Source organism: Peromyscus californicus, unplaced genomic scaffold (assembly GCF_007827085.1).
Source record: "Peromyscus californicus insignis strain IS unplaced genomic scaffold, ASM782708v3 Scaffold_4__1_contigs__length_199733344, whole genome shotgun sequence".
In the NCBI taxonomy this organism is placed as follows: Eukaryota; Metazoa; Chordata; class Mammalia; order Rodentia; family Cricetidae; genus Peromyscus; species Peromyscus californicus.
Genome location: NW_026294562.1, coordinates 8640074 through 8665864, shown reverse-complemented (window position 1 = coordinate 8665864; position 25791 = coordinate 8640074). Strand labels below are relative to the sequence as shown.

The window sequence follows — 25791 nt, the reverse complement described above, 5'->3', positions numbered from 1 at the left end:
AGAGGTATCAGTGAAGGCACTTGCTACACTGGAGGCAGCCACAAATGCTGATGGACATCTTTGAGCTTTTCAGCAGGTAGGAAGGTGGTCTCAGTCTCCACAGACAAAGCCAGGACCCATCTGTACTCATTGATAATAGACTATAGATGGTGGCATTTAGACAAAGGTCTGCAGACAAAACGTGGACAACATTGTGGGTGGGCACCTGTCTTAATTAGGGTTTCTATTGGTGCAAAGAGACACTATGACCACGGCAATTCTTATAAAGGAAAACATTTAACTGGGGCTGGCTTACAGTTTCAGAGATTTAGTTCATTATCTTCATGGCAGCTTGCAGGCTGACATGATGCTGGAGAAGAAGCTGAGAGTTCCACATCTTGATCCACAGGCAGCAGAAAGAAAAACTGTCACACTGGTCAGACTTGAACTTCTAAGACCTCAAAGCCCGCATCCACAGTGATACACTTCCTCCAACAAGGCCACACCTACTTCAACAAGGCCACACCTCCTAATAGTGCCACTCCCTATGGGCTGAGCACTCAAACACATGAGTCTATGGGGGCCATATCTATTGAAAGCACCACAGCACCCCCTCTACGAAGGAAATGAGAGTGCACTTTCCTCTATGATGGCAAACACTCTGTTGTCGAACACCTGCTGGACAATCCACCCGAAGAAGTAGGGGGAGGCAGTCAGCACCTGCGATGATGTGACTGTGCTAACTCCCACTGTGTCTGCAATCTTAATCATCAGCACACCATCAGAGCTTCAAATGTGCCTCTGAGGAGTTTAGTAGTGAGGCCTGAAGCCTGGAAGGTGTTTTTTGGGTTCCAGACCAGTGTTCTGGGATGGCAGAGTGACTTCACACTAGGCAATAGCCTTAGCTCCAGAAGCGGCTGGTACCTCATTGGCTAGCAGTATGCCCTTGATCTCGGTGAGGTCCTCCTTGGTGAACACAAAGCCCACATGCCCTGCATATGAGGCAACAGTTTCTCCAGAGTCAGCTTGCATTCCAGATGCCCAGGAATGGCCTTGCATATCACAGTGTTCTCGTCTATCAAGACCACAGCCTTCCCTCCAAGGGACAAGCAGGTCCGCTGCATTTGCTTGGAGCCTACATTGTCTGTTCCCACAAAGAAACATTTTGGATAAGCCTCAGAAGGTGGATGACCTTAAGGAAGTCCTCGGGTTTCCAAGTCACCCCATCTTCCCTGGGCATCATAGTGGTGAGTGTACCAGAGATTGCTATGCAAGATTTAAAGACGAGGCCATGCTAATGAGAACGCCTGATGAGAGAAGGCCTGATGATTTTTTTTAAAAACAGTGGTTCTCAACCCTCCTAATGCTACGACCCTTTAATACAGTTCCTCATGTTGTAGTGACCCCCAACCATAAAATTATTTCCATTGCTACTCCATAACTGAAATTTTGCTGCTGTTATGAGTCTTAATGTAAATATCTAATATGCAGGATATCTAATATGTGACTCCTGTGAAAGTTTGGGACCCACAGGTTGAGAATTGCTGTTTTAAGCAATGATGCCATTTATTTAAAATGTTTATTCCAAGAAAGAATACACACACACACACACACACACACACACACACACACACACACACACACACACATATGTTTCACAGCACTAAACCAGGGACCTTCAACCGAATCACATCATCCTCCTTTGTTCCCTTAGCGCTACCCTCCCTTTGATGACCAGAGGACTTGAGCTGTTGGGTGGCTAGAGCAGTCTACACCCAGGGCCTTCCCGCCTTTCTCCTGTTCTATTGGCATTTTCCTGTGAGGAAATTTTTGCCAAAAACAGGGGCTATAGCCAGGCACAGGGGCTAGACCTGATGACTCTTATGTTCATATGAGTTTGTATTGCTTTCTATGGGTGAGCCTCTCATTAGCTGATTCTTATTTGCAGCAGTTGTTTGCTTACTTACTTAGTGATGATGATTTTTAAGCCACCAAATAGAAAATAAATACTTAAAAAGAAAGGAAGAAAGAAAGAAAGAAAGAAAGAAAGAAAGAAAGAAAGAAAGAAAGAGGACCCTGAGGGTGACGGCTCACTAAACTTACAGGGATTTATCAAGCCTGACTTAAACAGTTGTCTGTCAGATATTAACCAAGGTAATTCCTTTAAAACAAACCATATAGGTCACACAGTGCTAATAAAGTATGCTGACGAATCCTTGAGTATTTTGCCCTGATTATGTCTCCTTGGGGAATAGAAAACTCATTAGCATGAACTCCTTGTCAGTCCTTCCTGCCTTGTTCCTCAGCTGCTTCCAGGCAGGTTTGGCACAAAGGGGTGATCAGAGTGTGTGCAGTACGGTCAAGTCGCCAACGGATGGTTCTTCTACCCCACTGGCTGCACACGATATCGCACAGCATGCGAAGGTTGCTGTGCTTCGTTGTTAAGTCTGCTTTTCTGTCTGAGTGCTTTAAAAAAAGTAAATTTGGATGACTGGGCTATGGAGAGAGTTCTCTATACATGTTTAGCACTTCATATTCAACTGCAGATTGTAGTTCCCAACATGGGAAAATACTCAAAGCCGAGAAGTGGTTATAAATTGGAAACAGCAGGGGTGTGTGTGTGTGTGTGTGTGTGTGTGTGTGTGTGTGTGTTTGAGAGAGAGAGAGAGAGAGAGAGAGAGAGTGTGTGTGTGTGTGTGTGTGTGTGTGTGTGTGTGTGTGTGTGTTAGAGAGAGAGCTGTTTTCTTTCTGAAGCGGCAAGTAGCAGAACAGGTTGTTTAGGGAAAGTCTCTTGAACTAGATAATTGATTTAAAATGCATCTTCCTGTAATAATACCTTATATTTTTATGGTGCTTTGAAAAGTTCAAAGCATTTTCACATTTATATATTTCATTTAAACTTCACAACAAGCCTATAAAGCAGCGAGTGCGAGTATTCCAAGCCACCTCCACCACTCGACTCTCTTGAAGCCCAGGAGATCAAGAAACTTGTTTGAGGTCATATAACCAGTTGGTGTCACAAAACCAGAACACCAAGATTTGGAAACTTAGGCCTATGTTTTCTTGGCAGAAAGTGTCTCTGTCACAGCTTGATCCAACCAGAGCTCATGTGGAGGTTTGTGGCTACAATTTAATTGGAGAATACAAATTAGGCATGCTTAGAGCACCCTGTAGAAAGAAGGCTGTGTGTCCCTTAGATCATGACTGTGTCAGGAAAGGGGGACAGAGAATAGACTCAGTTCTTTCAGACAATGCAAATTAAAACACAAACAAAAACACTCTGTGATCAGTTCCAGGGCATTTGAGAGGCAATTCATTCACTAAATTGTGCTTTCATTTTTCTAAAAAGTATCTATTAAGTACCCTTCTATAAGATACTGTGCTCAGCATTTTGGAAAGATACAAAGGAAAGTATTTAATTTGGGGGTTGTGTGTGCTTTGAATCACACAGATAACCACTGTTTTACTCATTGTTCACTACCACCGCATAGATGAAAAGACTTCCAGGCAGAAAAGAAGTATAAACAAAAATAGATGATGAAAGAAACTGGAAAACTAATTTCCTTCAATTCTTTCCTGGTGAGACGCTTTTTTTTTTGGTTTCAATGTGACGAAAACTCTCTTGCTAGGCACACAGAGCACCAAAGTTGCTGTGTCATCTAACATAAAGTACATTACAACACTAACGCTTCCTTGAAACTCAGGGGACTGGTGGTAGATTGGCGCCAGGTTCTTCACCCGGGATACTGGGTCAGGATTTTGCCCAAGGCCTACAGTATCCCCAAAGCTTTCTCAAAGACCAGAAATACATTTATTTTCTTTCCATGGCTCAAAACACAAACAAAACCATTTTTCCTTGTGTCAGGCATGTTTGAGACTGCAGACACAACCGGATGACTGGTGAAAGGTCCTATAAGGTAGACAAGAGTTGGGGGCTGGAGAGGTGGCTCGGTGGTTAACAGCACTAGCTGCTCTTCCAGAGGACCCAGGTTCAATTCCCGGGGATCTGACACCTTCACATAGACATACACGCATGCAAAACACCAATGCACATAAAGTAAAAATAATAAAGTTGTGAGGATTCCCCTTGCTGTTTTTTTTTTTTTTTTTAATTGCTCTTGACAAATTTCTTCACTTTCTGGCACAAGCATGTCTAAACCTGAAGGCAAAATTGTGTTGATACTATATTGTAAGTACTAGCTAATACATTTCTTTAGGGTGTCCTAGGTATACACAGACAGTGTCCTGAGTGTAACTATTTGTTTTTGTTGACAAGTCCTGTTAAGTCCCCAAAGTGAAAGTATGAAACTATGCATTTTCATAGATATTATTTATTCACCTTGCTTGTGTGTGAAGAATGGGCACTCAGAATGAACTCTAACACTGTCCTGATTTTACTTTTCTGGATTTCTATGTTTCCCATGTCTGAAAACAACAGGTGAACTCTAAAAACAGTTCCAACTCACCAGATAATGCTCCAGCTTTTAAATAAAGGTCAGGTACATTTATTTAGCAGATGTCAGCAAGGTGAGGTGGTGTTCATCCAGCTCCTCTGCACACTGAGGCCAGAGGACAATCTGAGTATTGCTTCCAGTGGGAGTATGCTACCCACCCCTCCAGCTCTGGGGATCAAAGCCAGGATTTGTGCACACTATGCAAGCACTCTACCATCAGTCACATTCCCAGCTCTCAAGCTTTATTTCAATCTACACTTTAAGGAAAAGTAATTTAAAGTGGGACTCACTTGCATTTCTTCTGTTAAACAACAGAAATATTGGAATACCATGAAGTCACTGTTATTTGGAATTTGGAATGACTCTTTTAGCATTTCTTTTTTCCTTTTTGGTTTTTCGAGACAGGGTTTCTCTGTGTAACCACCCTGGCTGTCCTGGAACTCTCTCTATAGTCCAGACTGGCCTTGAACTCACACAGATGAGTTCTGCCTCTGCCTGCCTCTGCCTCCCAAGTGCTGGGATTAAAGGTGTGTGCCACCGCCATCCTGCTTAGCATTCTTTTAGTAGAAATTTCAACCCAATTTTCACATTTTTAAAAAATGGAGACCTAATGACCAAATGATAGTTACTTGTTCAATACCTTACAGGTTATTATCAAAAGCTGTTGAAAGAAAAATCAGTGGCAGAATATTTTCCATATTTTTATCTGTTCTTATTTGTAGACCACAATTCCATACTCAGTATGATGAATAGGGTAATAAATGTTCAGTGCTTAGATGAAGGAATATTAAAAACAAAATTTGAGGCTATAATAAAGATTCCTGACAGGCAGGGTACATTTTAATAATCTGAATAGTAGATTTATAAGCACTTAAAATAAACAAAACCACTTAAGTTTCTTAATTCTGCTAACTTGTGAATTTTCACTCAATAACATAGTAACCCTGTTATCATTTTCTAAAATTATTTTAGATACGTTTTATTCTATATATAATACTGTGATTTTATAACATGGAAGTATACATTGAAATCTGTCAATAATATATTTTCTGGTACTGAATGCCAGTATCAAAAAATTTATTAGAACTGGTTGTAGTGGTCCACATCTGTGATCACAGCAGGTGGGCGGCAGAAACAGGCAGATTTCTGTGAGTTTGAGGCCAGCATGGTCTACATAGCAAGTTCCAAGCCAGCCAAGACTACATGGTAAGGCCCTGTCTCAAAAAATAAAATAAATTTAAAAAAATCCCCAAAAGTGTGTGTGTGTGTGTGTGTGTGTGTGTGTGTTAGAAGTTTCAGGTATATTTATAGGTGTCAGCACACACATGAAGTTTACATTATTCCTTCCATACTTGTAGTAAATACTAAATAGCCTCTCTATGGTTATTTAGTACAGTGGTTGGAAATTAAATATTAGCACAAGTTGCTGATCCGTTTCAAGGCACACAGCTTTATTTTGGCAATTAACCCCAATATTGGAAGTAGAGAGGGCTCTTTAAAATTAGTGCTTCTAGCATTTCTCATTGACTCACTCTTGTCACTCCCTTCTCGCGGTTAATTTTAACCTTGACCTCCCACAGCAGTACTGCTTTGCTCAGTCTAAGAAAGAAACTCCCTGATTCCACCCTTTTTTTTTTTCATCTGATGAAGCAACAGTGGAGAGGAAAAACCAAACCCATTCCTTTAAGAAAGATTCCGCCTCCTCTCTTCTAAGCAAGCGCCTCACAGCAACCGTGGAGTCTCTAAGTCACACACTTTACTACTCAGCATTGGGAGAAGCAGCCGCCGCCGCCGCTGCTCCGCGGCTGCAGTGGGTTCCCGTGCAGCACTGCAGAATCCACACCTAGCCAGGGAAGACAGACGCAAGTCGGCTCCCCTGCACGCAAAGAAGCTTTGGATCGTCTGCAGGTAAGCACATCTCTTACCCGTTTTGTTCAGGAACCGTGGGAAAGGGAATGGTCGTGGAATGCACTCATCAGCCATGCTTAAAACGTTATGGGAATCTGTCGTCCTTTGGAGGTGGGTTGGGGTCTACAGTTCTGTCTGGCACACGTCCTGTGTAGTGGAGACTATTACATGCTATGTGCTCCTACAGTAATTTTTTTTGGCTATGCATAAAAAGACTAACCTTGATGCATGCAAAGCATTTTTTTTTCTTTTTAAAAGAAAACACAGCCACTCCCAATCTCTCTCTCAAACACTGCAGATATTTTTAAATGGCAAATAAAATGACGGGCTGAGCGTTTCCTAAATATCATTTTCTTCTTAAGCCTTAGCAAGACTACCCCACGATTGTTGAGGAGTATTTAAAAATAATAAGGCATGGTCAGGATTTTTTTTTTAAGAAAATGAGAGATAGTGACAGACTAAAATTTCTATAGCTTTAGTCCAGTGGAGAGAGAAAAGGAGGATAAATGAATTGCAGTGTGTGCCAAGAATGCGATTCGTTTGCCACACTTCATATGTGGGCAGGGGAAACTACATTTTAATTAGCACATTTTTAGAGAAGGAGGGGATGAAGATGAGGGGGCTGGCGTGAAGTATTTGAGGGGGAAGAGAGCCTGCAGATGAGGAAGGAAATGAAGTGGCCTGTCGCCAGTGCCTTGAAAAGGACGGGAGATAAGGGTGGAGAATGAAGTTTGCTGTGTGTGTTAGGGTGGGGTTAACCCTAGGGACCAGGAATCACTAGAATGGCGCTGGGAGGAGTGTGCTTGAGGGTGAATTCGTGCAGTGGAGGGCATGTGTGCTGGAGGGGTGTGCAAGTAGTGGGTGGCGGAGGAGAGCGTGTGCCTGGAGGTCTATTTCGAGAATAGGTTGGAGTGAGAAACATGTCTGGGAGGCGGGGGTGGCAGCCCAGTGTCACCTGTGAAGGGATCCCCAGCTCTGCAAATGAGTGTTGCAAAGTTTGCCTGGCCTCAGACTAATTTTGAAGGCTGCTGGCGGAGCCTAGACTTTTCATCTCCCAAGAGGTCAGCTCTCAGAAGGTTTAAGAGGCAAGGGGCCAAAGTGCAGACTTTGGGCTGGTCCAAATGAATTAAGGGCCCGTGCCCTGCCCCTCAGTGGAAGTGAGTGGAGGCAGGAGGCTCCCCCAAATGCAAATGTGCTGAGAAAAAAATCGAGGCCCCTTCTGTGGGGGACGTGCCGAGGTCCAACCGTAGGGCCGCCCCGGCAAAGCCCAGCAGCCTCTGGGGGCCGCACAGGCTCAATCTGAAAGCTGAGGTTCGGCCTCATTGGGTGGGGGAAGCATGTTCCGACTGGGGGAGGCAGATGTTTCCTAGGCGGAACCCTCTCGCTTTCAATCGGGTTTCTGTCGGGGTCGTTTCCCTCTCCGGCAGCGGATCGGAGCAGCACGGAGGGAGGAAGACCTTGCAGAGGCGCCAGGCAGCCGCCCCGCAACAGGCCCTCGGCCTGCGGAGCACGTAGGTCCCCCCACCGCACAGATACTGAGCTTGTAGCCCTAAGGGGGCCTCGAGGGGCGGGGCCAGAGATCGCAAGGGGCACCGGGGGCGTGGCCTGGGAGCGCAAGAGCTTGTTGTGGGCGTGGCCTACTGGAAGCGGCGCCTGGACGCTGGGGGGGCCGACGAGGGGTGGGGGGAAGAGAAGGGCGGAGCCAGGGCTATGAGGGCCGAGCCTGTACGGGGCGGAGCGAAGGGCGCTGGGGCGCGGCCTAACAAGAGGCGGGACCAGGGTTCCCGGGCCCTGTGGGGCGGGGCCTTGAAGTGGCGTGCTCCGAGGGTCAAAACTGTAGGGGGCGGATCAAGGGCGCTGGGGCGTGGCCTATGGCAGGCGGGGCCAAGGCGCTCGGACCCTTGGGGCGGGGCCTTCGGGGCGCTAAGGGGCGATGAGGGCCCGGCCTGTAGGGGGCGGAGTCGTAGGCCCTGTGGAGGCGGGGCCCAGGGGGGCGGGGCAGAGGACGTTCGGGGGTAGTTCGGCTAGTCCCGCCAGAGTGTGAGGCGCCTGCCGGTAACGGTCGCCCGGGTGAGGGGCGGGAGGGAGAGGAAAGGGTTTAAATGTTCTGTTTTGAAACAGCGAGAACCAGACGCGTCGGCGACCAGGTGTCGCCGCTTCCTGCTGCCGGGGGCTCGGCGTCTAGGTCCCTCTCCACGCCCCCTCCCTTCCCGGCCCTCTCCTCGGGAGCTGAGCGACGCTTGGGAGGAGGCTGCGGCTGACCCGGCGGCCGCTGCAGCCCGGAGGTGGCGGAGGAGGGGGCACAAAGCCGGCTGCGCTGCGAGGTAATCCTGCGGGAGCTGCGGTCCGGAGGGGACTTCTTACTGGCTGGCCGCGCGGCCTCAGGTGAACCGTGCCTGGGGCGGGAAGGCGAGCCCCGCGCGGGCCGAGGGGCGCAGACCCGGGGACGAGGGGTCGGCGTGCAGCGGTGCGAGGCCGGGTCTCGGGGTCCGCAGAGTGGGCCGCGATTCTCCCGGGTGTCCCCCGGCTACCCCCGTGACGGCATGGGCTTGTAAAATCCTGTTCTGCCCGAAGCCTCGCTGACCCCGAAGGTACGCGCGAGGACGGTGGGAGGTTCCCGCGCTTGGAAAAGGTGAAGGAGACGGTGTTGATTTGTTTGGTTTTTAATCCTCCTGGTTTAATAAACTTCAGTCACAAGTTGAAATTGTTCAACCACTTTAATCAGGGTAACCCTCCCCAGCACACATAGTAGGCACGCGCGCGCGCACACGCACACACACACACACGCACACGCTCACGCTCGCACACGCTCGCACACGCTCACGCTATACCCTTTCAAGCATACATGTTATGTATTCTTCATTGTGGGGTGACAGCCGACTTGGCAGCAGGTTTGGTTTCCTGCTGTTTGGGGCACTTCCAACCTCTTTGGAGGTATGTAATCGTTGAGGCAGGGCCACGGCAGGTAGTCCAAACCAGGCCTCTATTAAAATGGTTAAGAATGGCCTCAGGTGAACTTTTTTGTTGCAGAGATTTAATTGCAAGTAGGTGCCGGTTTAAACTGGGAGTGTAAGGAAAACCACTAAATATCCTTGGCACATGTGCTCGTAGATTGACTTTGCTAGAGTGGTGTGGGATTTAACTCAGCCAAGAGGCTTTGGGTGAGGATTCGGAGCAAGGCTCGGGAAGGAATCGATAAGACTGGGGCTTGGGATGAGCTACATAAACATGTGTGAGTTCTTTATGATGAATTATGAGAATTTTAGAGTGAGCAATGTGAAATGGTTGCCTCTTCTTAGAATAGACTCCCATCTACAGCCTGCTGAAAATGTACTGATTTGGGTCTTAGGAGAATTCTAGTGAGTACGAGTACAGTGTAATGTGTCTTTTTTAAAATGAAGTTACTTGACCTGTGTTTTTAAGGTATAGATAGGACTGACTCGCTGATAGCATTGTTTCTTTTCGAGCACTTCTGGAAAGATTTTAATAGCTAAATCACCTTTTGCGTTGTACTTACTTGCACAGTAACTCATTTTTTCCTTAAATTGATCAGATTAACTTTACTGAGGAGTAATGTGTGTGGTGGGGGCACTTTTTTTTTTTTTTTTTTTTTACAATTCTTCTACCTTTTTAAAGATAGAATTCAGTCTTTGCTAATCTGAAATTGGCCAGAAGTGTTGGCGTGTTGGTAATAGTTGCTTTAAAGGGAAAAAAACCCAGCAATTAATTAGAGTGTTAAACATAATTTAAGGAGTTCTTTAGATACTTGGTTATGAGACTTACATACAGTGCAGCTTTTTGCATGTGTCATATCAGAAAATGTTTGATAAAGTTTTGGCATATGACATAGAAGATCACATGACCCCTGAAAATATTTATTTTGAGTGATAGGAGGGTATTTTCAGAATATAAAATTTAATCAGTGATTAAAGATGAATGAGAAATTATGTTGTACACTTTACTATTTTTTATCAATAATACTTTTCTGGAATGAATGTGAGTTTTACTCAATGATGTGCAATAGTTTTTATAACTTGCTTCACCATTGTAGTTGGTATATCAAACAGAGTAATTATTAATAAGGAGCTACTCAAGCTATGTTTAGAATTATTAAAGAGAGCTGATATGCCCCTTGCTGATAACTTGATGTTAAAGGGAAATGCTAAAATAAATACATTAAGTAAAGGACGTGTAGACTGTCCAAAAGATGTGCACAAGTTGCTAGTCTGGTTTTGCCATAATTAATAGTGCTATTTTACACTCCTTTGGAAAAATTAGCCATGTAGAATTTGAGTAGGAAAACTTAACATGTCTAATCAATAGTGCTTTCTTTCCTTTTAACTGTAAGCTTAAGTGAAATTATTCAAGTCCAATTTGACAGTTGGTGAACAATCACAAACTGAGTCACGTAACTGAGATTCAAAATGAATGCTTTAGTACTTTCTTCTTGTCTCTTACATTAGTGTGCTCTGGTCTGAACTTAGGGTCCATGCCAAGTATTTATAGTTGCAATTGTTAGGAGATCTTTGGGTTTTGTCATTGGTTTAATTCCCTGGCTGAAAGCCAAGACAGTTTCAGATTTACTGTAGTGGTTGCCTGTACTAAATCTCTGAAGTACACATGTGAGAATACTCACACTGACTATGATTTGGAAGGAGAAGGTTTGTTATTATCTGCTAGATGCATATAGAATAGTTCTCGGTTATTTGCAGTTTTGCTTTCCAGGATTTCAGTGGTTTCTGGTCAAATATAGTTTAAAAATATTAAGTGGGAAATTTCAGAAATGAACAATTATAAGTTTTAAATAACTTTATAACAGTATACTGTGTTTTATAATTATTGTTATTCCTGGTATGTCTAATTTATAAATAAAACATTATCTAAAAATAACATAGAATACATATACCAGTAATTCCAGACTTTTACTGGGGGCTTGGAATGTATCCCTCTAAAATAAGTAAGATATGCTGTAATTATTTTGTTTGGAGACGGTAAATTATAGGGGGTCTTTGTGTTTGTGTGTATGTGTCTACTTGGAATTCTGTTATTTTCAGGTAAAATTAATGAATTTGCCTGGTTTTCATTCAGTAAATGTTTACTGAGTACCAGCAATTAAAAAGTATTAAGCAAGAAAAAGAGATTTGCAGTTTATTTTGTTTTACTTCATGTGTCTTAAATAATGTTGGTCTTTGTAGCTAGACAAGTCTCAAAGTTCAAGATTTAATTAATTTTGCAGCTTAAAGCATATATGAATGTTATAAAAATACTATTTAACTTACCCTAAAGCTTTGGTGTATGCATAGACAATGAGACTCAGAGAGAACCCCTTTCATCCTTCTAGGACATTACTTACTACACTTAGTGAAGAGCATGCCAGAAGCCTTGAAGATTGATTCTGGCTTTCAGAATTGTCTGAAGGTCCCAAATGATCATGATCAACAAAAATGGACAAAACCTAATCTTTTTGAGACACAGTCTCATGCAGCTCTGGCTGGCCTCAAAACCACTATGTAGCTGAGGATGACATTCTTGAATGCCTAATCCTCCTGCCTCTACCTCTGGAGTGCTGGGATTAGAAGTACATGCCACCACACACACTTCTATGGTGCTGGGGTTCATACCCAAGGGCTTATGCCTATTGGCAAGCACCCCACCAGCTGAGTCACATCTCTAGCCCTAGTCTTTGATTTTAAAAAGACAGTGTTTGAAAGTTTGCATCTTGAAAGGGTAGCATAGATTAATCTTAACTGCGCAGAAATAAATGTGAATAGGCTCAGCACAGAGCTTTATACAGAGGCTGGGTCTAAATGGAACCTTTCAAAAGGACCCACATCATTACCTTATACGTTTACACCTTTTTCAAAGTCAGCTTATTAAAGCTTAGCTGGAAGTGTGAAGACTTACTGATAGAAGATGAACTTTGAAATCTGGGTTTCAAATTCCCCGAAACTGGTAGTGAAGGTACTGGTGTGTAGGAAGCACATTGGCCAACATTTAGGAATGTTACTTCCTCAAACGAGACTATAGCTTGGTTATCAGGTTATAAAGTTTATTTTTTGAGGGGCAATGGACTGTAGCTGGACAGAGAGAGCAAATCAGATGGTAGAGCAGCAAGGCATATAGGAAGTCGCTTGCATTGGGAAGCTGTGGAGTTGGTGAGGTAAAATTAGCTCCTGTAAAATAATTTTAATGCTTACATTATGCATTAAAGGCAAATAGATATCAAAGCAACATTGAATTACAAACAGAACTTAACTCTGAATAATATGCATGAGCTCGTTATTTTATTGTTTTAGCCATCCCCTTTAAATTTATTTTGTGATATTTTATTCCCCATCTCCAACCAAGAAATACTGCCCTTATATGAAAATGGAGAGGGCTGCACAGACTGTGAATAAGCTTATTCCACTCAACTCTCAGGGCTGTTGGCTAATTACCTGCTATTAAGCTGGAATTGCCAACAATATAGCAATCATTCAGGTTGGAGAAGTTTCCTCGATCTTAGGTAGATGCCTTAATTTGTCATCATTATCCTCATCATCAGTTTTAGTGTCGAGTTCTTCCACAGTGGCTGTACTCATTCTGTGCAAGGATAGTGTTTCTTCCTTTTCCGTACAGTATTCTCAACTTTGTTCTCATGGGATGACTGAATAGCAGCTGAAAGATGAATTTACTCGTCTCTTGATGGAGCAGATAGTTAGGCTTACTTGGTATGTCTAAAGAAATATACTTAGGGTTACCCGCCCCATGGAACTTTGAAAAACACTGCTTTTAATCCTTTAGAAATGAGATCAATAACTGTTACCTTCATGACTCTTCTATTTTCACTTTCTAATTATTCCTGGAAAAAACATTCTATAGGGCCAGTGAAATAGCCAAGGAAGTGGTTGGGAAAAGGCAACCTTAAGTGGAGTTGTGATTGGGCATCAGAGCTTGATGAGTGGGACTTCGTTGCTGCTCATGGGTCTGGGACAGATTGATGCTGGAAAAGGAAGAGATTGGAAGAGAGTACAGTTCTCTCTCTCTCTCTCTCTCTCTCTCTCTCTCTCTCTCTTTGGTTTTTTGTTTGTTTGTTTGTTTGTTTTGAGACAGGGTTTTCCCGTGTAGTTTTGGTGCCTGTCCTGGATCTCACTCTGTAGATCAGGCCTCTGCTGTGCTGGGGTTAAAGGCGTGCGCCACCATTGCCTGGCTACTCTTCTCTTTTCTTAAGCATTAGAATAGTGTGCTGCCTTGCCTTTTGCTTACAACTTTTGTCGTCAGAGCAGTATTCTCTCTCCTAGGGAAAGGTAACTTTTTTCTAGGTTGGTTCCTATATAATTGCTGAAGATTAGCGGCCAGCTGGAGATTACATTAGGAGGAGTCTCTTCCATTTCCACAATTGACTTGCTTTTTAAATCTCACAGATAGATCCCTGAAAACAGAAGTGTGAAGACCTCACTCATCACCTAACAGTTGGGAACAATTTTGTGTGTGTGTGTACACACACCTGCATGTATTTACACATGTTCATATGCACATATGTGTATATGCATATGGAAGCCAGAGGTCAACTTTGGGTGTCATTCCTCAGGAACTGTCTACCTTGTTTGTTTGGAGGCAAGGTCTCACACTAGGAATTAAATGGGCTTTGCCAAATGGGCCAGGCTGGCTGGCCAGCCTGTGAGCCCCAAGGAGCTTCCTGTTTCCATCTTCAGGACAGGGATTACAAATATGCACACACACCCCTGCTTCCCCCCCCCCCCCCCAACCACCACCACCACGGGGCTTTTCCTGTGGGTACTGGGATTAAACTCAGGCTCTCAGGCTTGTGTAACACCTTTGCTTACTGAGCCATCTTCCTGGCCCCAGGAGCCATTCTTTATTAAAGTAAAATATCACCAGTAAATGAGAAATTTACATTGCTTTAAACGTATTTTATTTTTACAAAACCAGATCTGCAGTGGTTTTGTATCAAAATGTTTGATCTATTTAAGTGGGTATCAAGGCTTATTTTGTTTTTTAAAAAACAGTTTATTTTTATTTTATGTGCATTGATGTTTTGCCTGCATATGTATCTTTGTGAAGGTATTGGATCCCTTGGGACTGGAGTTAGAGACAGTTAGGAGCTGCCATTTGGGCACTAGGAATTGAACCCAGGTCCTTTGGAAGAGCAGCCAGTGCTCTTAACCACTGTGCCATTGCTCCAGCCCCCAAAGCTTAGTTTCAATTAATGTTGAAACGAGTGTATTCTTTGTCTTAGTAAATGTTGATAATGATACAATCATAGTTCCCTAAATACTCTGCAGTCATTAGTCACCCTAATGAATAATGCATCATAGACAAGGACCTAGTCACCAGCCATGTAATTACTATCACCACTACCACTAAATGGAATAGGAATGGGACATTTTATGCCTGAATAGGAAAATAGTACTTGCTTGCCATAGTAAAGGCTCTGAGAAACTGATTACTTAGTAGTCACTTGAGTTAGTGATTGTATGTTGCATTTGATGTATATGATAATCTCAATTTCCCTGGGCTTTTTATAGGGCTTTGCATATGCTAGGAAAGCACCCTTGGGCTATTTTAAAGTTTCTGGCTTGAGCCATCTGCTTTGATGAGCACATTACAGGAGGAATTTAACTATCAGTTAAGTGCTTTGAAGAAGGAATCTCTGCTTTGTATCTATCACACCTGAATGTCACAGCACATGCCTCCTGGAGCTTGCTTAATTTGACCCCAAAGAGAAGAGTGCCATCTACTGAATGGCCAGCATTAAGTTGAGCAGCATCTACGTTTTCCTTGCAGAACTCAGGCAGTTTCTGGAGAAACCAGGCCTTGCCTCATTTGGAGGATTTGAAAAGCCCTTAGTACCAAGTGGAATTGTTGCCTGCTTAATTTTAATTATGTTTCCCAGCAGGAGGCCTGAACACACAATGAAGAACTAATTCAGCACTTGTTGGAATGCATGGGAAAGAAGAAACCACAAGAAGTTGTTGGATTGATATTAAAAACAGTCTAGCCATGGTGAAATTAATAAACTAGGTGGTAAACAAATTTATTTTTTGAGGTATTTTTATTAGTAGGTTTGGTTATTGATGGCTCCAGCAAATAGTAATGAAGCTCTCCCCTTTTTTTTTTTTTTTTTTTTTTTTTTTGTCTCAGTGTCAAAAGCAGTAATTCCTACTTGAGTAAACTCACTGATTCCAAGAGGGTTTTTGTTTTTTCTTTCTAATGTATCCTAGCTATCTTCTAGGTTTTTTGTTTTGTTTTCCTGTCTTGCTGAAACTGTAGTAGCAGGTGTGGATAAAGCTGGTGTTAGTAAAAAACTGTTATAGGTCAGTAGAGGCTACCTGGAACAAACCTGTCATAGCCAGATGAGAAGGAACTTTGACAGTAAGAACTGAAAAGAGGCTTTGAAATTGTTACACTGAGTACCCTTGATTGTTCTATATTCATTACATAACTAATTGTTACTGTAAGAACACCCTTGATTGTTCTATATTCGTTATATAACTAATTAGGTAGCCATTTTTATCAGCCCTTAAAACTGCCAGAATCATGATAAAGTATTACATTTATCTGAAGTTTAGTAAGACTTTCATACAAGATTACAATCAAGAGTTGTTTTAGGGACTCAAAACTGTCCCTAAACACCATGTTGTGATGTTCATAGGTTTGCACATGTCCTTGTGGTAACAGCACAGAAGGTTTGAACCAAGATTATATTTCTTGTCTTCATTGGAAAATATTTTCTTTTAAATGAGTGAACAGATGGGTAAACAGGATTGAATTTTCACTAGAATCAGGAAGTATTCATGAAGTAGATTTTGAAGTATTCTCTATTTGTTTTTTCTGTACTGTTTGTTTGTTTGTTCCTTTTGCTCTTCCTTTTGCTCTTTTAGTGTAACTAGAGTTTTCCCCAGTCCTGCCTGGCCCACGGTCAGGACAAATCTCTCTCACCCGCCAGTCCCGCAGGTGCTCAGACCCAACCAAGTAAACACACAGAGACTTATATTTCTTATTAACTGTATGGCCGTGGCAGGCTTCTTGCTAACTGTTCTTATATCTTAAATCAACCCATTTCTATTAATCTATAAGTTGCTACATGGCTCGTGGCTTACTGGTATCTTAACATCTTCTCATGGCGGTGGCTGGCAGCGTCTCTCTGCCTCAGCCTTCCACTTCCCAGAATTCTCTCCTTGTCCCTCCTATACTTCCTGCCTGGCTACTGGCCAATCAGTGTTTTATTTATTAATCAATCAGAGGAACACATTTAACATACAGAACATCCCACAGCATTTTAGTTTAAGCCAACATGAAGAGTTTATTTAGCCATGAAGTAAGTTGTTTCACATGCCATAGCCACTGTGCCTATATATGACTTCCTGGGAAGGGAGGGTGAGTTACTTTACAGGTTTCTGCTGGACTGATTTATGGTAAGGAATATAAAATTAGGGGTGTGTTAGTTGTCTCTATTTTTATGTATCATTTATTTTAATCTCTGTGTGTGTGTGTGTGTGTGTGTGTGTGTGTGTGTGTGTGTGTGTGTGTGTGTATTTATATGAATATAGGTGTCTGAGGAGGCCAGAGGCATCAGGTCCCCGCAGAACTGGAGTTAAAGGCAGTCGTAATGCAGGTAGTTCCCTGATGTGGCTACTGGGAATTGAACTGGGGTCTTCTGCAAGAAGAGTATACTCTCTTAAATGCTGAGCCTTCTCTCCAGCCCTGTATTTTTCTTACTCCTAAATATTTTTGGGTGATAGAACTTGCAGTAGGGCCAAGATAGCCCATGTCCATAGCCTGAACATCTCGTGCGTACCAAGTACACTTTGCACACCACTAAATATAATACACTGTATGTCATCTATATTTGATAATATTTTATTGAGTTCATGGAGCCATTCAATTAAGAGATTCATAATTGTGTGTGGTGGCTCATGTCTGTAAAACCAGCACATGGAAAGTTGAGGCTCAAAAACAGGAGAATTGTGACCAGTTTGAGAATACCCTGGTCTATATCCTGGCTAGACAGGACTACTACATTGGACCTGTCTCAAAAACAAACAAATGGCTTGCTTACTCTTGTGTGCTGTTCTTGTTTATTTTATATAATTAACCCTTAAAAGACATCCTTATTAGTTTAGAAGGTTAGAGATCATTGTTTTTATATAACTAAAAGCTTCTTTAAAAAAAAAAAATTGTGGTGCCTTCAAATTCCAGAAGGGGGTGTCAGATCCTCTGGAGCTGGAGTTATAGGCAGTTACGGACAGTTCTATGTGGGAACTGAACCTGGGTCCTCTGCAAGATCAGTTTTCTTAACCACTGAGCCATTTCTCCAGCCCCTAACAAAAACCTTCTGACATTGTAGTTCAGCAACAGTCATGCTGTAAAACAGTCAACACTTTAGAGCTGCTGATGGCTTTTCCCTTTTGTATGTAAGGTTTGATGCTGCACCATAGAAGCGTTTAGAAAACTCCATAGATTGTGAAAAGCAAAGCTCCTTGGGATTCTGACTTCTGCTGTTAAAAATAGGAAAAGTCAGCAGCAACTATAGAAACAGAATAAAAGATGTTACTTGCTAGTATGTATTGGATGCCAAATGGCAGGCACAGAAAACAAATTCCATAGAAAACTACATAGAGTATTTAGGAAGGGGGTAAGAGTGGGGCTAAAGGGAAGTTAAGATTTTACTAGTTAGAAACACCAGAAAGGATTTTGGAGAGAGATTTCTGACCATGAATTTTTTTCTACAGCATGATGAAAATTATTTTTAATTGTAGCTCACAATCTCTTCTTCTATAAGGCGTTAGGAGGTCACACCATACAACAGTGCTGGGAACTTTCCTCTCTAGGTGGTATTAGAATATGGCATGTGGTGCCAGTAGTAATGAAGATCACACAGACGTTAGCAGTACTTTCATTGGAGCCCCATGTGAAAATGACAGCTCAGAGGAGCATTCTTTTTTCTTTTTTTAAATAAATTTATTCTTCCTGATAGCAGGATGACAGCAAGTCAAATCAAGAGCATGTAGTGGTCTAGTAGGATAGAGGAAGGGTTTCTTTTTTGTTTTCTTAATGTGCATTTGTGTTTTGCCATGGGTGTTGGGTCCCCTGGAACTGGAGTTACAGACTGTTATGAACTGCCATGTGGGTGCTAGGAATCAAACCCAGGTCCTCTAGAAGAACAATCAGTGCTCTTAACCACTGAGCCATCTCTTCAGCCCTGAGAGGAGCATTCTTACAAAACGGTTGAAAGTCAAAATGCTTAGAAAGTTGGCATCAGCAGAAGACTTGAGGAATCCTAATGTTCCCAACACTGAATGAATAAGCAGCCTCCTTTGGGGAAGAGGCATGTATTTTTAAAAAAAGAATCTCTATTTGTTGAACACTAGAGAATAGTTCTGTTGTGTCTTACTATAATTTAAGGAGGGCAGATGGATGGATGGAGTGAGTTGGTGATATTATGAGATACAGCTATTTTAAAATTTTTGTAGAATAACATTCTGTTTTGTTCCAGAATGTCTCAATTGTCTCACTTGGACTTGGCCATGCTTATGATTTACTACTTGGAAAAGAGTATAACTTTTGAAGACATATTTGGTGTTCTGTGTGTTAAAATATGTGAAGGGTTGTGGTACATCCTCTTAAGATTCTTGAAGGTGTTATGTTAGTCAATGCAAAGAACATAGATCTTGCTAGTTAGTGGTTTTGGTTGTGAGATAGCCGAGACTCCTCTGATTGTCTGTTGTGAAGGTCATGAAAATGGGTCTAGTAGAAGACAAATGCCATGCAATCCTTGGTGTTGTTTCTCTGTGTCCACTAAGAGGATATCATCATTCCAGGAGCTTGTCAACTCTGGGAGTTTGAATTCTTCGGCGGGGGGGGGGGGGGGGGGGGGCGGCATTGGCAGCAGCAGATCCTTTCCAATAACAATGAAATAAGCCAAGAGGGCAACTTTTCCTAAAGCAAACTTCACAAGCATTGTGGTGTATTTTTCCAGAAATGACGCTGCAGCTCTCATCCTGATTGTATTGTGTTTAGTAGTGTTTTTCCTCATAAATGTTCCTGTGGCCTCTGTTTAGGTTTCCTTTTTTTGACCAGCTTGATGCTTCCTTCCATTTGTTCCTGTATTCGTTCAGCAAATATTTATTATGCAGTTAGTAATGTGCTAGCCCTGCTCTAAATGCTGAGGATTCAGTAAACTAAACAGACAAACCTTTTTAGCTAATAGAGTTGGTGTTTGTGGGAACAAATAGAAATGAATAAATGAATACGTTATATGTCATGTTGTGGAGAAATGTAGAACAGGGAAGAAGATAAACAGAACTTTGCAGGGATAAACACCAGTTTAAAGAGAATGACCAGTTCAACCCCTCACTGGGAAGGTGGCAAATGAACAGAGATGTAAAAAGAAGGCAGAAGATAGTGTGTGAATGTGTGAGGAAGAACATTGCAGGCAGAGGGAACAATTCCCAGAGCCCTCCCAGCCCACGGAGCTCGCATGGATGAAACAGAATGGGAGAAGGGGGAAACAGGAAGCTTCAGGATGGTTTTGAGCAGAGATGTGACAGTCTGACATGTTTTTTGTTTTGTTTTGTTTGAGATAGGGTTTCTCTGTGTAGCTTTCCTTTTCCTGGAACTCGCTTTGTAGACTAGGCTGGCCTCAAACTCAGAGATCTGCCTGCCTCTGCCTCCTGAGCACTGGGATTAAAGGCATGTACCACCACCGCCCAGCTGACATGTATTTTTTTTAAAGATGAATTTGACTGTTTGGAGAGTAGCCCATAGCAGGCAAGTGTGGCTACAGGGAGACTGCTGAAGAGATTGATTCAACAAGCTAGTCGAGGAATACATCAGGTAGAAGTGGTGAGATTGGGTTGGATTCTGGGTATATTTTAAGGGTAGCATCAACAGGATTTTATAACTGGCTTGTGGGGTATAAACGAGAAAGAAGAATCAAGCTTGATCCTGAAGTTTCAGTCAAAACAGAAGTTTGCAGAAGTTTGGAGAAAGGGTGATCTGAGAGCATTCCGGTTGACAAAACTTATTAGTCGTTTGGAAGTTGCTGTAGGCTGACTGTAAGTTTGAGAGTTGTCGTGGTTTCCTCTTCCCATTTGTTTTTTAAAGGATGCATACTCAATCCCTTTAATGACCAGAAGAAAAATTTTGTTGTAGTAAGGGCTTGAAATACAATTATATATCCTTATGCTTTCAAGGCCTTTAATTTACCTTACCCAAACTTTAAATTTATTTTAACTTTTTTTTTTTTTTTTTTTTTTTTTTGGTTTTTCGAGACAGGGTTTCTCTGTGCAGCTTTGCGCCTTTCCTGGAACACACTTGGTAGTCCAGGCTGGCCTCGAACTCACAGAGATCCGCCTGGCTCTGTGGGCCACCACCGCCCGGCTATTTTAACTTCTAATGACACTTGGTACCCAAGGATATCCATTTTGTCTATAGGTAAAATAATTTAGTTTTAATTAAAATGTAAAAATAAATATGTCATTGTTACTGTCATGTAAGAATGTTTGTGATTATAAATGGAATAGCCTGGCTGTTTCTCAGTTAGCATGGTTAAAAATAGTAACAGAGTTATCATTATGACCCAACAATTCTGACAGCTGTATACTCAAGAGAACACAAACAGGTTTCCACAAAAAAAAAAAAAAAGTACAGCAGTGTTCCTAGAAGCATTATTTATAATAGCCAAAAAGTGGCAGCTGAGCATACATCTAATAGTTGATAAGCAGGTAAGTAAGGGCAGTATATCCACAGGGTGGAATGCTAATCAGTCATAAAATAGAGTGGTATACATGTAAGATGGAATACTATTCCATCATAAGATAGAATGAAGTGCTGAGACAGATAACCAACCTATGCAAGTGAAGAAGCAGGCATCAAAGGACACGTGCTGTACGGGTCCACTTACAAGACAAACTCTGGTGCAGAGGAAAGTGAAGGACTGAGTTCGATATATACCAGGCTTCCTATTAGAGTGCTGAGGTTTTGGAACTAGATAGTGGTGAAGGTTGCAATGTTGTGAATGTATTTAAAAGCCACTGAAATAGACAATTTGAAAGAACAAACTTAATGCTACATGGATTATACCTCAGTTTTTAAAAAGTATCAGGAAAATGTGTATTGTGTACATTCATATGTCCATAAAAAACAACTAACAATTGATGTGACCCTATTTCTGAAACAGCACTGCTCTCCCACACCCAACATGGTTTAGCTTGCTTTGCTTAAAGAGGTTAAGATGCTTTGTTCATACAAATAGAAATCAAGATGTGTTCTTGGGAAGTCATGAGTAAGTCTCTTGAATGCCCATTTTCTAGGGATGACCTAGCTAAGCAAAAGAAAGCTCTATGATTATCAGTGCTGTGGGCTTTGGGGAGCAGAGCCAGCTTATTTATGTTTGTGAGGTCCTAAGTCAATAAAGATGATTTATGTTTTCCATGCCTATAATTAAAGAATATGGAGCACTCAATTTACAATATTTCTGGCAAGCCCAAGATGATATTTAGCTACTGAAAAATATTACCATTGAAGATAACTTGTTTAGAAAGTACATGAAAAGATTCTTTACTTTGTCATATTATATACCATCTATATTAATATTTTAATTTTTATTATTATATTACCACCACCACCACTACTACAACCATTACTACTATTTTGAGTTCTTTTAGGGTGTCATGTGGCCCAGGTTGAACTCCAACTTACTATTTAGTTGAGCATGACCTTGAATTTCTGATTCTTCTGCCTCTAGATTACAGGGGTATGCCACTACAAACAGTTCTGTGTGGTACTGGAGATTGAAGCTAGGGCTTTATCATGCTTGGAAAGTACTCTGTCAGTTGAGCTACAATCTCAGCACTAGCACCCCTTTTTGAGACAGGCTCTCACTGTGTAGCCTGAGCTGGTCTCATTCTCAATTCCCTTGCCCTAATCTCCCATATATTAGGATTGCAGATGTATGCAGCCATGCCATCTAATGTTCTTTTTTTTTGCCAAGATATACTTCATATAGTATAAAATTAACTCCCTAAATTTATTTTAGAAAAAAATAATCCTTATTAGAATGAAACTTTCTAGAAAAGAGGAATATGTTAATTGATGACTATGACTCCAATTCCAACCTGAGAATTATGGCATGCCAAGAGTAAAGGAAGTGCATCCAGGCATGATGGCTCACTCCTGTCATTCCAGTACTTGAGGCAGGGAGACTGCCACAAGGTACCGGCCATGTGGCTACATAGTGAGTTCCAGGTGAACCTGAGTTACAGTATCATATCCAAGTAAAGGAAAGAAGGAAAAGGAATGGCAGGCAGAGAAGGGCTGTTTATCCTGTTGAGGAGAGACCTGGTTAAGGAGGATGTGGCATTTGATTTGAATCTGATAGGTCTATTGGGATTTTAGCTACTATGGAGGAAGGTGAAGTATCAGCCAAGAGAGTGGAATCCCAAAGCCACATGAAACTCTGGGGTGGGTGTGGTGGGAGAGAGGGAAAGTGGCAGCCGTGAAATTGAGAGCACTCTTGTATTGAGAGCACTCTTGTATTGAGAGCACTCTTGTATTGAGAGCACTCTTGTATTGAGGGTTAGGAGTGGTATTGTAGGAAATTTAGATTTAATTCTAGTAAAACCTGTTTTCATCAGTGAAAGCCATAATAGGATGTGTCAGAGATTTGGTGTTACAAATATGGCAATGAAGGGAATGGGTGCTGCCAGAGTTGAGCTTAGAGGCATTTAGAGGTGAGCAGGTAAACGGAAGCCATGGCTTTGGTATTAGAAAGGAGTGCTAAACTGTTTATGTTCGCCCCAACTCACTGAAACTAGTCTTTAATACAGAACGAGGTCCACAAGAGTGGGGTTAATGCCTGTACAAAAGGGACCTCAGGGAACTCTCTTAGCCTTCCTGCATGGGATGCGTGCAGCAATTAACCAGCTATAAACAAAAAGCTGGCCCTCACCAAACACCACATCTCTCAACTTCTAGATCATGACTTATCCAGCCTCCAGAACTATGAGAAATAAAAAATCTACAAACATCTTTTCTGTGGTGTTGCAGAGGCCGCCGTGAATAACAGGTGGAACAGGAGATTTTGAAGGAAAAAATTCATGCAACTTGGTGGAGATCCCTGCAGATACAAAGTTAATGATTTTACTCTACTTACACTACTCTTGGCTTGTGATAGAGAAAAGATAGCAGCTGTCCTACTGGGAATTAGGTAGATTGAGCAAGTTTTGATGATATCTCTTCCTTCCAGTACATATTTTAGAAACGTGACTATTAATCTATTTTACTACTTTTCAGCTATTTCTCATTGACAGTCTTTGAACTTGTTTTCACTTGTGCATTTAGAAATAGATGAATAGTTATTTTGGTCAAGGAGTAATCTTTGTTTCCAAATGAAACAGCATCCCCATGTTATGCTTTTGTGTTTCATTTTAAACTTTTGGGAAGTGGAATAATAAAAAGGAAATAATTGAGGGCATTAGGTGTTGCAATACCATGTCTATCATGTCATAACTGTAGGAAGTCATTGTGTCATTATTGTTTTTCTTTGATTGCAGTTATTGGTTCCTCTTAAGTTTAAGAGTAAACAGATGGCGACACACATAAGAAGCTAAGTAGAAATGTCAAAATCACATGCAGTGTCTTTTTTTTTTTTTAAATTGAGTGAAGGCTCTAATCCAGTAAGAGGGTATAATTTGCATAGTGAAACAATTAGTATAAGATTTAGCTCCTCTGATGTTTCTGATAGTTTTATTGTAGAGATAGTTGGGCATTTTATGTATCTCTCTATAATAAGACATCAAAGGACATTGTGATTTTACAACTGTGGAAAAACTACTGAATTTCACAAAATTAACTTGTAAATTATTTTCAAAACTTTCTTTAATGTTTAAAAGTTTTAAGTATTAAATAATGTTGGGGAGTAGGGCTGAAGAGATTGCTCAGTGGTTAAGAGCACTTGCAGAAGGCCTGAGTTCAATTCTTGGCACCCACATAGCCCTCGGAACCATCTGTTGTTTCGGTTCCAAGGAGTCTGATGCCCTCTTCTGGCCTCCATAGGCACTGCACACATGTGGTGCTTAGACTGACTGACTCACATACATAAAATAAAATAAATCTTTAAGAAATGTTTGGAATAACTTGTTTATCCAAAAGCATTCTTCATAAAATTTAAAATATTTTATGAGCATAAAATATAATGAAAACAAATCAGAAGTATAAAAGGTACCCCAAATGTATAAAAAAGATTTATTTAAGTTTAAATTAAACTTAATATTTTAAGCAAACTTTTGTAAAGTCAAATTTCATTTTAAAGAATTTAAAATTATTTTTTGAGTAAGAAATAGAGACCAAAGTCTGTAAGGCACAAGAGTTAAACAGTAAAAAGTTGTTACTCCATATCACTAAATGGCTTAAATATCCCTTGTACATCTAGAAATGTTTTCCTTTATTTATTTTTAAGTTTCTGAATCAAGACTTCCTGTTTACACCTGTCCAATATATTGCTACATAAGAAGTCAATCTAGATTTGGTCTCAGAATAGCCTGGGAAGGTCGTCAACTAGATGCTCCATCTGTTATCTCTTTCTATTGAAATTTCCTTTCCTCCCTTCCCTTCTGCTCAAGGCAGAGAGTTTGGAAGTGAGAGTTTCATTGCAGTTACTTTGCACTCACACTCCAAATAATACCCCGTATTTGGTGGATTTCAAAAAATAGTTTCAGCCAGCAGTGGTGGTACCCCTTTAATCCCAGCACTCAGGCAGCAGAGGCAGGTGGATCTCTGTGAGTCGAGACCAGCCTGGTCTATGAAGTGAGTTCCAAGACAGCCAGGACTATCTTGAAAGAACAAACAGTTTAAAATCTAAGGTCTATGTTTTGCAACAATTATGTTTAATCCTCAAGCTTCTAGATTGAGACAGGGGCCCAGAACCTCTGGCCACTATTATAAATGAGGAATCATGGACCTCACAACTAGAGGGGCCTTCCACCCAAGCTGGACAGAGGATTTGGTAGAGGGAAGGGAATTTGAGAATTAAGGGAGGGATCTTCAGGGGAGGCTGACCAGCTGACATCTGTCTGCCTCCTTGTCTCACTTCCTGGACTTGCAAGTTTCTTTGGCCGCTAAAGGTTTACCTTTTTCTTGAGGTTTATAGTGACAGGAGCAAGAAGTCTTTGAAACTTTCAAATTTGGAGAAAGGGAAGTAAAGAACAGGAGAGTCTAGAATCCCAAGGCTCTCTCTCCTCTCTGAGCAGAGGCAGAAGCCTGGATGATTATGAAGTGTCTTGTGAGGCGCTGTGTGGCTCACTGCTGGATGCCCACTCTGCAGTCCAGTGCTCTCTGCTTTGTTGAGAAGGGAGCCCCTCTGTGCAGCTCTGTGCTGAGGGCTTACTTGACAGTTCCACGTGACCTTGCCTAGAGCAGAGTTGGTACAGGGGAGACCTCAGTGGTT

General features: G+C 41.8%; 1 protein-coding gene and 1 pseudogene across 4 annotated transcripts in view; one reads left to right on the top strand and one right to left on the bottom strand.

The window, feature by feature from the left end:
* Nucleotides 1–594: 594 nt before the first annotated feature.
* LOC128094905 (60S acidic ribosomal protein P0-like) lies at nucleotides 595–1219 on the bottom strand (annotated as a pseudogene).
* Nucleotides 1220–6074: 4855 nt separating this feature from the next.
* Nucleotides 6075–25791, top strand: part of Add3 (adducin 3) — a 112610-nt gene continuing 92893 nt past the window's right edge. The window contains exon 1 of one of the 4 annotated variants that reach the window (XM_052762171.1): nucleotides 6075–6341. The gene's annotated coding sequence lies outside the window, so the exon portion shown is untranslated. Of the gene's footprint in view, nucleotides 6342–7830; nucleotides 7853–8383; nucleotides 8666–25791 lie in introns of those variants that run through there. The other 3 variants (XM_052762175.1, XM_052762174.1, XM_052762172.1) reach the window with 3 other exon arrangements.